Genomic DNA, 8,273 nt, shown 5'->3' with positions numbered 1-8,273 from the left:
GCTGGCTCCCCCAGACCATTATTAGCATTTAATGGGGCCGCTGATGTGCGGAAATGCTGAATCCCACCTCAAAATCTGCATCTTCCTGGGCATGTTTTCAGCAAGGAACAAGAAACTGGCCTAGCAGCTGGAGTAGGGACGGAGGAACCAGGATCCCTGCATTTTGTATCCGTCTCTCTTTCACTGCCCAACCTTGTGCATAACATCTAACCTCTGCAGGCAGCAGTTCAGCTGCCTGTAAAAGAAATTCTCGCTTCCCGGGGATGTGAGGAGAGCTACGGTCCAATTAAAATCCCTGTTTGAAAGACGCTATGAAAAATAACTGTGCTGCCAGCCGTCTTCCTCACCCAAGGACGGAGCAGGTTTTAATACGGTACATTTGCCAGAAATGTACTCTCTTGAAAGGGGAAGCAAACCCTTCATTGTCAGAAAGGCTGCAGCACTTCTTACATGTTTTTTTTTCTCAGATTTCATAGGGGATAATAGGTAGTGTTTAAATGGAGACGGCCAAATTATCAGAACGCTTTTGAGCTACATAATGAGTATTGCTAATAGCAATGCTTGGCTTGGCAACACAGTCTTCAAGGTTATTTAGCAAAGCACAGAATGTACATCAAACAAAAAAAAGTTAATTTTAATATGTCTTTGCAAATAAATATGAAACGAATCAATTTGGCTTTTCACTTTTATTTTGCCTTTTTATTTTGGCTATCAATAAAAGGAACCTTGAAAATGCAACATAAGAAATGTTAGACAGGAGTGATAGAGGAACAATTAAATGAGGAGGAATGCAAGTTGGTACAGAATGTCTTCGATCACTATAAAGCTAATTATTGAGAGAGGCAGCTCAGTGTGCATGAATACAGAATAATGATGAGTTTGGTAAACCTTTACGGCACAATATGTATGTATGGGTGTTCCTGGAGAAAGGGTGTTTAAGAAGGAAGCAATAGAGTGAAATCAAAGAGTATGTGCGTCACTCCAATAGCAGGGTGGAAGGAAGGAACAATTCCCAATCCATCTTACTTGGAGGCACAGTTAATGCTGCAACAAGCCTCCACTATGCAGCCATACATTAGCTGCCATGTTGCTACAAAATGGGCTGTAAGTCGGTACAGGTATTCTGGACAAAAAGAAATAATTCCCACAAAATTTTGAGATAGGTCAAAACATAATTTGAACAGTAGGTCATTAGAAACTGATTTGAAATATGGAGTTTTGCCTAAACCTTCTTTAACTGTGCTTACTTTGCACAGCGAGAACTCATGCAAAGTCTCGTGACAAGTGCAAGTCTTGTAAGCAAGGAAAGCAAGTTACCGTCAAGTGACTTGTGTGTATGCCTATGTGTTTTATGCCCAAAATGTCTCTGGAGGAAAACCCAACCTAACCCCAAACCCCTTGACATTGACACCAGTGAATTTCGAGATGTTCAGCCCCAGCGACATCCTGCCTGCTGCATCCAGTCATGCCAACTCCTTCCCCTGGGAAGGTGTTTAGGCAGGGGTTCTGTGGCCCTGCATGGGTTTGCAGCAGAAACATGTTGCTTTTTGGAAAGAAAAATCAGTGTGATGGTCCTGATGCTGCAATGACAGAGCTGGAGCTGCCAGGCTCTGCCAGCTTCAGCTCCATCCCCTCCATGCTGCCCCCAACACACAGCCCCAGGCACCAGAAACTGCCTTAATTGCTACAAAAATCCTGTGCAACACTGCTCTAAACTTCCCAGCAATTTCAACGTAAAAAGAATGGGAAATACACTTTGCTCTGAGCAAAATGGGTTTTAAAACAGCTTAAAAAAAGCGATGTGGTACCCCCATGTTCCCCCTAGAAGTCACTAAGTGACAGCTACTGGAGAAAAGGCTATGGTTTCAGCCCAAGACACCAGTTAAATGCCATCAAAGCTGGGGTTAGCTAGCAGCAATCACACCACCGTGCTGTCTAGTATCTATCTGACGGCTTTACAGTCACATTTTTGCTTGCCAAGACATTTCCTCCCACCAAAGGTTATATTTGCTCTGTCCCTCCAGTCCTCATTTATTACCTTGTGTTTTTCAGGAATAGAAAAGACACTTTATTCTTCTGCTAATATTCTTAGCTCCTCTTATTTGCTGTTGAATCGCCTGCCCATCAAACTGGAGCTCACAAACCTCCTGATCTGGCATATTTTAAAAAATTAAATTAATTTGCCCTTTACCTTGCCATTTCATATCATGAATAAAGCTACTGAGACACCTCACCCCACACCTGCGCTCGGTATCTCGCTGTTCATTATTGCTTTGTGTTGACAGTTCTGCAGCCCATTTTCAATCTCACCTCGCTTGTTGCCAGCCTGATCTAAATTTATTTTTTAAATAAGATCTCAAGGCATTATTTAAAATGCTCCCTGCAGTGTATTGCTTCCCATATATGTCTCCATTAGTCTCCAGTTTGGCTGTAAAAAAGCAGCAAAGTTCACAGGACACTATTTGCTTTTAATATACCAGAATCATTTACTGCCTGTGATTAACTTGTCTGGATACTTGTAGATTCATAGCATACACTCTATATTTTCGATAAGGATTGAAAATGAATCAATCAAAAGTAAAAGATGCTCGCTAACTCCAGAATTTCCTTTTTCTTTCTTTTTTCCCTTAAGTATCAGACCAATTTTTCATGATTTTTGTAGAAAAATATGTTTAGGATCTAGGCTACCTGCCATTTAGATGTACTGACTGCTGTATATTCGGTCCTTCCAAACTAGTCGCCCCCGCCTAAAAACAAACTTCCTGACAATTTCATGGTTAATTTTTAATCGTCTCAAACATTATTCTTCAGAGGAATAGTGCAGGAAAAGATAGTTCAGCCCTTTTAAGCCCACAAAAGATTTAACTTGTTGCCAAACCCATGCCCCTTCCAGCATTTCGCATTTGCCCTTAGGTGGGAGCGCTCTCTGCAACGGCCCCGGGTCATGCTCTCGCCCCGCAGCCCCACACCTTGGCAGGGTTCCCGATATCCAGGCCTCCAGCAAATGCCAAATATTACATCCTGGAGATGCTGCTGCCTCCGACCTCGACCTCGGCAGGCAGGGCGGTACCCTCTCCTGTGGGTATCGTGAGCCAAACGGGATTGCTGCAAGGGGGGAAAGGGGTCGGGGCAAAGCTGCTCTCCTGCCAAGTGGAGAAGGGCTGTGGCTCTGCTCGAAGCAGCTGACCTGCAAAATTCAGGTTGCAGCCCCACAAACCTTTGGCACAGGGGCCTGTGTTTCTTGTATTGAAATGCATTGGGATTGCATTCTTGCATTGAAATGCATTGAACTGAAATGCAGCCACATGTGTATATTGAAAAGACACAGACTTCAATATTTGCTCGTGCTCTGATAAGTGTGATCAGAAATTGCTCCTTATCTGAAGTCTGGATTTGTCCTAATCCCACAGAGAGGGAATGGAAATGGCCTAAAAGTTGGCTTTTCAGGGGCTTTTGAAACAAAATTTTAGCTACTCGCTTCTCTTTTTGAATTGATCCTGTTGTATGTGGTCCAAATATTTGAACTATTTTGTCCAGAAACCATCAGTTGCTGTCAGTTGCTGAACAAGCAGTAATATGAAAGGGCTTAATAGTTTATTTTTTCCAACTGCTTTTAGTGAATGGCAATTGGCATGCAAATAAATAAAGGGATAAACCTGATGTTAGCTGAAAAGTTATGACAAAGTTAAGTTATGTAAGGTAATGTTTGACACTGCATTAGCTCATTAAATTATATTACAGGCAGATTGCTTTTTTTTTTAATGCAATATCAAAGGTGATTTAAGTAACTTTTACTGCATTTCTGGGAGAGTTATTTCAGGTTGATTGCTGTATGTGCTGTTTGGAAATTGTTTGTGTATTGTAGTTGTGTACGTAATTTTACAGCTATGCCAACATATTTTATACTAAAATGTTATATCCAAATTACAGCTATATAATTTAATGGGCTATTCTTTTTCTTCTTATTGCATCTCCAGCCATGCATCCAATGCACGCAAAGCAATTTCTTGGCTTACGAGACTTAAAACCATTAGACTACCAAAGAGCTGTGAATTAAACGCAGTGCAAGTAATGACAGCATTCGTGCTAGCATATCAAACCGGAAAGAAAATTGCACAGCCTCTCAAATATCAGACTTTGGGGTTGATTCATTCGGTGGGTCTGTGACCTGACAAGGCAGTATGATTAATTGCACACATATTCCCTCGGAGGTTTTCCCGCTCATGCTTTCTGCAGCAAAGATTGTTAGCTTGACAGATCAGCGTAGCAACCTCTTAAGATGCCAGAAAGGGAAGGGGTTGGTTTCTGATTGAAAGTTAATGGAGGAATAGCAGCTGCTCCATGCTGAGGAAAAAAAAAAAAAAATCAGCTTTTGATTCTCAGAGAAATCACACACAGAAATAAGCTGATTTTTCGATAACTCCGGCTATAGGATTTCTGTCAGGGACTGCAAGAAAATATTCGCATGATACAATAGGCTTCATAATTAGGAATTCTGCTGTGCTTCCTTTCATCTGATTACCTAAATATAAGCCATCGCCTGAGTTGTTTTCTTTTCTTATTAAACACTCTTCTAGGTGTCTCCTCTTCCACATGTTTATTCTTGGCTTTAAGATACTTTTGGCCATTTAGGCTAAAGTTTACAGAAACACAGATTCGGCAGGCAGCTCCCGTATTTGCAATGCTGAGCAAAGATGCTTGCACAGCACGTTCCTTCTGTTAACAGGCAATCCACACTGTCCCGCCATTCTGCCAGACCCACACAGGTGTCGACTGCCCAGTTTAAAATAGTTTTAATTTTTCAAGTAAGGCCTAAACCCCTAGCAACCTGCATTAGACACTTCCTCAAGGTTACTTAATCCCTACACCTCATCTATGAAAGGGTTTTAAACACTAACCAGTCTTTCCCCTTTCAGATTTCCCTGCTGGACTCTGATGGGATAACACATGCTGGACGGATCCTTTGGTGTAGCTCGTGAAATGAGTTGAGATGGCCCTCTGCAGACATCCCTGCTCCTGTGGGGATGACAACACAGCCCTCTGCCTTGGGAGCAGAGGGCTCGCGGAGGCGAACAGCAGCCGGGAAAACCCTGCGGGCAGCAGCACCAGGGCTGGGACAGGCAGCGGCTGGCTGAGCCAAGGCGGCAGATGCATGGAGAGCTCTGCACTCCCACGCCTTGCAGACACCTTTGCTCTGATCTAGGACAAATCCCTCAAAACACACCTGGAAGCACAAGTTTGGAAACTGAGACCTGCACTACCTCTCCACTGTGTCTCCCAGCTTGCGTCCTGTGGTGCTTACCGAAGAGCCCAGCTGGTAAAAGCCCTTCAAATCCAGCAGACTGTGCTGGACCCCTGTCAAAGGACTAAGGTTACACCAGCAAAGACAAGTAATGATCTTTAAAAATGCCCTTGGATACCCCCATGACATCCTTCATCTGCTCCGAGCGTTGAATCAAGCTCCTCATTCAGTAGCTACATTTTCTAATGCGTTGTGAAATCTCATCTTTTACTGGCAACATAGAAACACACAAAGCAGGAAAAAAATGCAATAAAAATTGCTCCTATTATTTCAACTTTTAAAATGAGCCTAAGAAGCTAACAGAGAAAGATACTGTATAAACAAAATTATTTAATTGCACTACATGAAAGAGAAGGCAGGTCTTACTGAAGCGGAGCAGCAGACAGCATGATGGAACAAAATTCCTCAAAGTAATAACATATAAATATTGAATAAAATGCAAAAGTCGACTCTGCAGATGGCTCTGGGAAAAGCAGGCGCTCTGGCTGCAAATACTCTTCAGAGAATACGCCGCAAAAACTGGAAAGCCACAAAGCCAAGGGAGAAATCAGTGAATAATCCGCTAGAAGGAAATCCCCAGCTTCCACGATCAACTGTGGGGATTAGAAAGACATTTCTAGATCAGCAAGGTGCAGGCTGGGACAGAAGAGTGAATTTCAGGATTATTTTTTTCCCCTCAGCATCTCATACTGCCAAGCTAGGGAGATACTTACTGCCTGTCTTTGCACGCAATTTAGATGTTTAACTTGGGATGTTGATCTCTCTGCAAAATGGTTTAATATCATCTTTGTAACCATTACTTCCTTCCAGAGGCCTTTGCAAATGGCATTTCTACCAGAATTAAAGATATGATTGCCGATCAAGCGAGCTGCATCAACTCAGTTCACTTCTTGCCTTTTTCTCAGAGAACCAGCTGCACAATTCAGTCACAAAAGCGTCTGGAGCAAAGCTAGAGAGGATTTTGTTAATCTGGATTTGTGAGCCCCAAGCTACTGGCTTAAAAATCCATGATGAATCTGTGTCACCATGTATTTCCTTCTCCCTTGGGAAAACAAAGGATGTATATATGCATAAAATCAGGGTTATTCCCCTTACCTGTAAGAAGTTACCAAGAGGAAACAGAGGAGGTGAACTTGCCACCACCTTACCAGATAACCAAACCACCCCACAGCAGCAGCTTTCTATGATTTGCAGAGTGTGAAAAAGTAATATGTTAAAAAAATATAGTAACCACCCCCGCCCAAACCAGACATACACGTGCAATGTTTCCACGGGTTGCCGAGGCACGAGAATTGCAGAGATACAAGCGAGGCCACGGCAGCAAGACACAAGTGAAATGAAGCGCCATGTCCTTTGCAGGACAGCACTTCCAGAAGTCGGCTTTCATCCAACAGGCTGAGAGCTCACAACCTCTGTTCATCCAGTATATCCAGTACTATTCTTTTTGGCAGGCTAAGACAGAGGGTACCTGTGTGAGCCTGACAACAGGCACCTCCAAAGGGGTGATGTTTAACACAGACAACTGGAAATTTTTCATGCAAGTAGCATTTTTCATCCACAGAACTGGAAGTGCTTCAACAAGTGCAACCAACATTAATCAGATCTTTCATACAGAGCAACTAGCCAAGAAGCATCAAGTTCCTGCCTCCACAAACAGATTTCCTTAAATTCCTTCAAAAGAACAGTTATCCTGGAGTGCACTGGGGCCAGAGGACTCTCCAAAAGTCATATAGCAAGTAAGCAGGGGTGTGGGGAATGACCTCCAGTCGCCCTGGTGCCCTCATCACTGGGCACCACGATGCCCACAACGTGTACAAGTTTACAAAATAAGAAGCTGTATAGAAACAAATTCTTAAACACACAATACGATTAATCTGAGATGGAGACTGGGCAATACAAGTAGGTTTGTCACCGCACCTTGTGCCAAGAAAGCTTTCAGGCTTTCAAATCTAGCACTTTCCTTGTCCTCAGGAAATATCTCTCCTATGTGTTAAAAGCACAGCGAAACACAAGGTATTTAAACATAATACTAAGAATATCAGAGATTAGTACAATGAACAGTATGGTTAGAATTGCAGAATTGTTAATGTAGATTAAAATGCTTCGCCAGTAATCACATGCTGAGAGACTCAATTTCCTGACTGAGCCACGTGGCTTCTCTTCTCCGCTGCGTGCCAGCCCTGCAAAGCCGCACAGCTAGTCCCAGGGGTGCACAGCCCTGCGGGGCGAGGATGGGTGCCACGAAGCTGCTCTGGTCTCAGCCCCTGACTACAGCTTGCAATGGACATGCTCTGGGAAATGGCACTCTAAGGCCATTTTTTTACGACGAGGGTGGTGAAACACTGGAAGAGGTTGTCCAGCAAGGTGGTAGATGCCACATCCCTGGAAACACTCAAGGTCAGGTTGGATGGGGTTCTGAGCAACCTGATCTAGTTGAAGATATCCCTGCTCATTGCGTGGGCATTGGACTAGATGACCTCTAAAGGTCCCTTCCAGACCAAACCATTCTATGATTCTATGAGATACAGAAATCTTTGCACTGACCAAGCAGACTAGGACCGGTACTCCCCTCGTACATAGCAAGGAGCTGGGACAAGAAGAGAGAGGTGATACAGTGAGATGCCATGCCCAGCCTGCCTTGCGTTTTCTGGAGCATCCCCTTGGAGGGACCCTGCATGGAGCTGGTGTGACTGGGGTGGGCAGTTCTGCAGCAAACACCCATGGCCCTACAAAGAGTTGATGTCCTTCGGCCATCCCTGGAGCCCAGTAATGTGTGTGACACTACGGCTCACAGACTCCCCTCAGCAAGCACTCAGGCACTCCACTATTTGGGGAAATTGCTGGTAAAATGTATTCATATAAAACCACTCCAAATCCCTGCTCCTTACAGCCTGAGAGCATTTTGGTGAAGAGGATGACTGAGAGGGGGCAAGAAAAACTGTAGGGACTGAATACCACTGAGGCAATAAAA

The sequence above is a fragment of the Ciconia boyciana genome, chromosome 1, assembly GCF_034638445.1.
Source record: "Ciconia boyciana chromosome 1, ASM3463844v1, whole genome shotgun sequence".
Lineage (NCBI taxonomy): Eukaryota > Metazoa > Chordata > Aves > Ciconiiformes > Ciconiidae > Ciconia > Ciconia boyciana.
This window is presented reverse-complemented; position numbering follows the sequence as displayed.